The sequence below is a fragment of the Marmota marmota genome, unplaced genomic scaffold (genome assembly GCF_001458135.2).
Source record: "Marmota marmota marmota unplaced genomic scaffold, marMar, whole genome shotgun sequence".
NCBI classification, from domain to species: domain Eukaryota; kingdom Metazoa; phylum Chordata; class Mammalia; order Rodentia; family Sciuridae; genus Marmota; species Marmota marmota.
This window is the reverse complement of record NW_025999897.1, coordinates 1,186,255-1,193,653: the sequence shown is the minus strand read 5'-3', so window position 1 is coordinate 1,193,653 and position 7,399 is coordinate 1,186,255. Positions and strand designations below refer to the sequence as shown.

General features: G+C 44.4%; 1 protein-coding gene across 8 annotated transcripts in view; it reads left to right on the top strand.

The window, feature by feature from the left end:
• Positions 1-3,943: 3,943 nt before the first annotated feature.
• Strada (STE20 related adaptor alpha) overlaps positions 3,944-7,399 on the top strand; it is a 32,963-nt gene continuing 29,507 nt past the window's right edge. For 2 of the 8 annotated variants that reach the window (XM_015504797.2, XM_015504796.2), the window contains exon 1: positions 3,954-4,130. The gene's annotated coding sequence lies outside the window, so the exon portion shown is untranslated. Of the gene's footprint in view, positions 4,131-4,175; positions 4,418-7,399 lie in introns of those variants that run through there. The other 6 variants (XM_048798146.1, XM_048798145.1, XM_015504798.2 and 3 more) reach the window with 5 other exon arrangements.

The following is a 7,399-nucleotide window of genomic DNA, read 5'->3' as shown; positions in this document are numbered from 1 at the left end:
TTTTAATTTTTAATTTTTTGTTATTGGGGATTGAAGATCACTACATGCCCAGCCCTTTTGACAGTTTCCAAGTGTGGCCTCAAACTTGCAATCCTCCTGACTCAGCTTCCCAAGTCACTGGTATTACAGACTTGTGTCTCTGGGCCCAGCGCATGTACTAGTGTGTTCCTTCCTGCAGTCTCTGTGTTAGCTTTCTGTAGCTATGACACACCTGAAATAGCCAGCTTAAAGGAGGAAAGATTTATTTTGGCTTATAGTTTGAGAGATTTCAGTCCATGCTTGCTTATCCTTGTCACTTTGGGCCTATGGTGAGGCAAAACATGGAAGGGAGTGAACAGTGGAGTGAAGCTGCTCACTTGATAGTGACCAGGAAGCAAAGAAAAGCAGGAGGAGGAGCTGGAGTCCCAATATCCCATTCAAGGACACTCCCCCAATGCCCTAACTTTACTTCCAGTAGGCTCCACCTCCTAATAACTCTTAACACCTCCAGATGGAACACCACAAGTCTTAAAGAAATGGTATCCTCTAAGACTTTTTTCCAAGTGATTTCAGTTTAGCTTTACTTGTTTTTCTCTCTCCCAGTGGAAACCAAGGAGATCCTTTCAGAGTTCTCTGAATTGATCTGCCAAAATTGATAGGGTATTTTGGGGGGAAGAGAGGAATCCTTCATGATTCTCTTTCTCTATTAATAGGAAACTTCTCACTGTCAAGTCCCAGACGTAGACCTCTTTACATGGAACCTACACCAAAGAAAAACACTGATATTCTCGTTCTACCCATCTAGTAGAAATTAGCAATGTGAAGATTATTGTTGTATAAGGATCTGTTGGATTTGGTGGAGAGGAGTGAAATACTGTATTAACTTCCCAAGTTCTCTTTTTTTAAATTTATTTTTTAGTTATAGGTAGACACAATGTCTTTATTTTATTTGATGCTGAGGATCAAACCCAGTGCCTCGGGCTGGGATGGTGGCTCAGTGGTAGAGTGCTTGCCTAGCATGCATGAGGCACTGGGTTCGATCCTCAGCACCACGTAAAAACAAACTAATATATCCACCTAAAATTAAAGATACATAAATAAATAAATATTTAAAAAAAAAAAAAAACAGTGCCTCATGCATGCTAGGCGGGCACTCTACCCCTGATCCACAATCCCAGCTCCCAAGTTCTCTTTTTTTTGTTGTTTGTTTGTTTTTATACATTTATTTATTTTTATGTAGTGCTGAGGGTCAAACCCAGGACCTCGCACATGCTAGGTGGGCACTCTACCGCTGAGCCCCAGCCCCATATATTTTGTTTTATTTTTGTGGTGCTGGGGCTTAAACCAAGGTAGAGTACAAGGCAAGCACTCTACCAACTGAACTATATCCCCAGCCCCACCAAGTTCTCTTTTTGTTACTCTTCTGCCTCCACTCTTTTTTTTTTTTTCCAATCCCACTGGGGATTGAACTCAGTCAGCCACTCTTCCACTGACCTATATCCCAGTCCCTTCCACTCATTTTGAATGATATGAAAGAATATAAAAGGGAGAGAAGCTATACCCACAGGAGTGAATTCTATTATAAACTGCTAAAACAGAACAGCCAAAAGTATTTCCCAGTTTCTGATGTTTGGTAGTCAGCAAAAGATTTCATTACAGCTAGATGTGGTGGCACATACCTGTGATCCCAGCAATTCAGTGATGCTGAGGCAGGAGGATTGCAAATTTGAGGTCAGCCTTAGCAACTTAGCAAGGCCCTATCTCAAAAAAAAAAAAAATATTTTTTTTTTTCATTATGTAAGGAAGATAATGTGATGTCTGTGTCTGGCACCTACCTCTGAACCACTGAGCTACAGCCTCCGCCCTTTTTATTTTGTATTTATTTTGGTACCAGGGATTGAACTCAGGGGCACTTAACCATTGAGCCACATCCCCAGCTCTTTTTTATATTTTATTTAGAGACAGGGTCTTAGGACCTCAGTAAGTTTCTGAGGCTAACTTTGAACTCATGATCCTCCTGCCTCAGCCTCCCGAGCTGCTGGGATTACAGGCACATACCACCACATCTGGTTTTAGTTTTTATTTTGAGGCAGGGTCTCACTAAGTTGCCAAGGTTGGCCTCAAACTTGTAATCCTGCCTCAGCCTCCCAAATCACTGAAGCAACATGTGTGTGCCATGTATGTGGTTGTATCGTTGTATTTGTACAAGTTGAATGCTGTCTTCTCATCTACATGAATTGAGAATAATTTCAGAAGAAAGTTAATTTTTTTTTTTCCCCTGATGGGAGAACTTTGTGCCCATGCTACAATATCACTTTTTTTTTTTTCCCTGAGAGTGGGGCCTCGACATGTTACCATTAGGCTGGTCTCTAATTCAGAGGCTCAAACCATCCTCCCAACTTCAGTCTTCCAGTAGCTGGGATTACAGGCAGGCAACATCACCCTGGCTACTACTACACCACTTTTAAATAGATATTATCTTTATTGCATACTTTTTTTTTTTTTTTTGGCTAACTTTATCTTTTAAAAATAACTGAACTCAGCCAGGCATGGTAGTACAGGCCTATAATCCCAGCGGTTTGGGAGGCTGAAGCAGGAGGATTGAGAGTTCAAAGCCACCCTCAGCAACTTAACAAGGCCCTGTCTTTCTATTTTAAAAAAGGAGGGAGGGCTGGGGACGTGGCTCAGTGGTTAAGTGATCCTGGGCTCAATGCCTGGTACCAAAACCAAACTGTCCTCTTTAAATTCACCTAATGGGTTTAATCAAATTTTAAAATTTATTTAAAAGTCACCCCTCAGGGCTGGGGATGTGGCTCAAGCGGTAGCGCGCTTGCCTGGCATGCGTGCGGCCCGGGTTCGATCCTCAGCACCACATACAAACAAAGATGTTGTGCCTGCCGAAAACTAACTAACTAACTAAATAAATAAATAAAAAAAATAAAAGTCACCCCTCAGTGAACTGAGCAAGTCACTAAAAACCTAGCCTCACAAGAGGAAGTCTTGTTCTATCCCATGATTGCTTAATTTCTAGAGTCCTGTACACCTTGGTTTGGGGTAGCTTCCCCATCATGGCAAATGCTGTCATAGGGTTTTTGTTTGTTTGTGGTACTGGGGGTTGAAAATCCAGGGGCGCTCTACCACTGAGCCCAACCCTTTTAATGAATTTTAGGACAGGGTCTCACTAAGTTGTCCACGTTGGCCTCGACCTTTTGATCCTCTTGCCTCAGGCATGTACCAAATACCACCAGGCGTGGTTCTTATTATAGCTTTCCACAAACCAGATATATCTCGGAGTTGTGGTTTGAGGAAGGATTCAGGAACAGAAAGACCCAGAAGGGGGTGGGGGTGATGGTGGTGGGAGGTAGTTCTCATTAGTTGAGCTTTTTTTTTCCTCTGGAGCACAGAGAAAGAGTGAGTTTCCTCTTTACAGTTCCCCTAGTTCCTCTGGAAGCCAAAGTGAGGCAATTGAGATGTCTTTATAGAAAAGTGTTAGACGTGTCTTTCCACGTAAAGTCCTAAAGACAGAATGATTTCAGGGTGGGGGAATCCTCAAAGTAGCCAGTCAGCAGCCAGAGTTGGTTTGCCCTTCTCTAGTCCCCTTGACACTCCATTATAGAAACAACCCTACTTCGCTTTCTGCGGGAGCAAAGCCTGGGGGCCGGGGTCTTTTCTGACCCTGTAGGTCGCACAAATAACCAGGTATGTCTTTGATTTCACACACTTAGGGAAACGGACCCTCCTCCTAACGGAATACCCTCAGGCACTGCGCGGAAAGGGGCAACAGGGAACCTAGGAACAGACTTCTGAGCTACAGCTCTTAAGAGATCACAGTACCAGCGGAAACCAAGGCAAGCAGGCAGTGATTCCCACTAACGCGCGCCGGGGCGGAGCTTCCGTAAAAGGGCGGTGCGCTACTTCCGGGGAGGGGCGGAGCGTCCTCGCTTACTCAACTAGGGCCGGGCCAGGCCGGGGCAGAGCTTCCCCACCCGCCGGGGGCGGGGCGGAGCTCGACCGGCCTCCCCGGGTCCCTTGACTGCGCATGGCACGTTGCGTGTCTCCCTCCCAACAACCGGCCTGGCGGCGGCGCGGCCACAAAACTGAGGAGGCGGAGCTGAGACCGAGTCGGGACTGCGCTCTAACTCCAGGACCAGGTACTGGGTGGCGGGGCCGCCTGGTGCGCTTCCGGGACCGGTCCTTCTCGCCCAGATACCGATTCCATCTCCTCAGGGGCGGGCCTTGGCCAAAGTGGTCATCCCTGCTCTCCCTCGCCTTCCGCCGGCCCCTTTTAACCCGCGTCCTGGGTTCCCAAAATGAGGGGCCGCTGCCCGAGAGCAGAATAGGCTTGGGCCCGATCGGGAGACGCCGGAGCGGAGTTGCGGATTAGGGGAAGCGAACTCCCGCCTTCCCTTCCCATTTACCTCTCCACCACGGGTTCCAGGTGGGGAACATAAGGCCAGATATCATTTTTGTCCTGCTCATTTTTGTTCTGCAAAGTAGCAGCAGATCCTGGTGCTCCGTCCCACACCAGAATCTCTTCCGAGGCAGGACAGGCAGCGAGTCAAGCCCCCATTAAGGACACAAGATCCGGACGGCTCCCTGAATCGGCCAAAACTAAGAGGGATGATCATTGTCCTTTTAGTTTTTTACTTGGTTTGGTTTTGGGTTTGGCGGGGTACCAGGGATTGAACCCAGGGGCACTTTACCACTAAGCCACATCCCCAGCCCTTTTTTGTATTTTATTTAGAGACAGGGTCTGGCTAAATTGCTGAGGCTGGATTTGAACTCGCAGTCCTCCGGTCTCAGCCTCCCAAGCCAATGGGATTACAGGCGTGCCCACTGTGCCCGGCTTCTTTTTACTTTTTTAAAGAATATTTTAAACATCCACAGTAGTTTTGAGGTCGGAGGTGGGGACCGGGGGTGGGGGGGGATGAGCAGGAGGGCAGGGGATAGGTTAAATAAAATTGTTCTTGGTTTTCAGGAAATCGGGAACTAACCTGTACGCCCAGCTTTTGCAAAGATCCTAGCATATATATTTTAATTTGACCCTCCCCACACACACATACAGGAAAAGCCGTTGGAGTTGTCTTCTTAAGGCGATATGTTGAAGTAGAACTGTCTTCCAATGTGTACACATTTTTTTTCTTATTCTTTTCTTTTTTCGTACTTGGAATTTGGTACCCAGGGCACTCTGCCATTGACCTGTATCCCAAGTCTTCTTATTTTTTTTCTCATTTTAAGAGAAGGTCTTGTTAAGTTGCTGAGGAGGCTGGCCTCCTCAGCTTCCACAGTAGCTGGATTGTAGGTGTGTGCAACCACACCTGGGTCAGACATTTCTCTTCAAGGACTGATTATACTTTCTAGACACACCAAAGACTTTTACCAGAAAGTTGATGGAGAAATCAGATTTGATATCTGCTTTATGTCAGGAGCTTATTAATTCACATATTAGTTACTCTGCTGAATTGGTCAAATCTGTTACACACTTTTTTTTTTTTTTTCTTTTTTTGTACCAGGATTGAACTCAGAGGCACTCAACCACTGAGCCACATCCCCAGCCATCTTTTGTATTTTATTTAGAGACAGGGTCTCACTGAGTTGATTAGTGCCTCCCCGGTTTCTGAGGCTGGCTTTGAACTTGCTATTCCCCTGCCTCTGCCTCCCCAGCCTCTGGGATTACAGGCATGTGCCACAGCACCTGGCCTGTTGCACACTCTTTAACCCAGTTTCCTAGAGTATTCTGGCTCAAATTCAGTGTTTTGTGATCTCAGATATGGAGGAAGTTTCAGAACCAGTGACAAAAATAGAGAATAAGGGAAAACATAATCAGTAAATAAATTCTTTCTGGGGCTGGGACTATGGCTCTGTGGTAGAGCGCTTGCCTAGCATTGTGAGGCACTGGGTTCAGTCCTCAGCACGACATATAATACATAAATAAATAAATTAAATAAAGGTCCACTGAGAACAACAAAAATGTTTTTTCTGTACCATTTGGTAGCTGGTCAGCCACTTTTTGCTAATCAGTCGATGTCATTTTATCTTTGCACACCCAGTCTTGAGCTTCAGCCTAGGTTTTGCTCTCACTGTGATTTTTAACATCACAAGCTTTGGAACAGATTTCATTAGTCCTTTATCATTTGGCTATCTGACTTTGAACTAAAGTTTTCCTGAACCTTAATTTCCCAAACTATAAAATGCAGCATGGTAATATTTAATGTGAGCTGATGTCTGCAAAACATTTAGTGCCTGGTACATAGTAAGTTTGCTATAAATGTTTGCTACTTCCTATAGCATAGGATACCTGAAGTGAGTACAGAGGGACAGGACAAAGTTAGCCAGATTGGGGACAGGAGGTGGTCCCATAGGGGAAGTAAGATATCTCAAGCATTTCCTTTGGGCTTCATTTCTTTCTTTTCAAGGGCCTTACCCTAAAAGTGTTCCTTCTCAATTCTTGTTTCCCATCCTTCTGCTTTTCTCTGATTATTTTCTCCTTTGGGGAATTTCAGTCACTCTCACAGCTTCAGCTGCTGACCCCCTAAGTCCATGTAGTCATCTCTAACCTTTCAATCATCTGTCCTATTTTTCTAAGTGAATACTGCAACCTATTTATTCTTGTAATATATATCTATCTGTTTAACCTCAGTATGATTTAAGAACTTGAATTTAGCCTGATGCAGTCGTACACGCCTGTAATCCCAGTGGCTCAGGAGGCTAAGGCAGGAGGATCTTGAGTTCAAAGCCAGTTCAGCAATTTAGCAAGGTGCTAAGCAACTCGGTGAATCCCTGTCTCTAAATAAAATACAAAATAGGGCTGAGGATGTGGCTAAGTTGTTGAGTGTCCCTGAGTTCAATCCCTGGTACCCCTTCCACCCCTCAAAAATAAGAACTCGAATTCATCTTTACATCCAAACTACTTTTAAAAAAAAAAAAAACATTTATTTATTTATGTATCTTTAGTTTTTAGGTGGACATATTATTTTGCTTTTATGTGGTACTGAGGTTGGAACCCAGTGCCTCATGCATGCTAGGCGAGCACTCTACCACTGAACCACAACCCCAGCCCTACACCCAAACTACTTCTACTCTGAACTTTTCTATTCCTGTCATTGAAACACTATTTCTTTCCCAATCACTTGGGTGCACACTCAAAAAGAAAAAAAAAAATTGGAATGATCAGTTGTCTATAGGTAGGATGGGCTCCCTGATAAGGTGCTAGGTCTCTGGCATGGCAAGTTTTCACATAGAGATTGGATAACCATATATCCAGGATCTTGTAAAACATATTCTCCAAAGTGTAGGGAATGGGCTAAATGATGGTGTCCTTTCTAAATTACTTTATATTTAATAAGTAATTTATAATTACTTCCTGCTCCCCTGTTCATCTCTCTTTTCTTTCTTGGTTTTTTTTTTTTTTTTTTTTTTT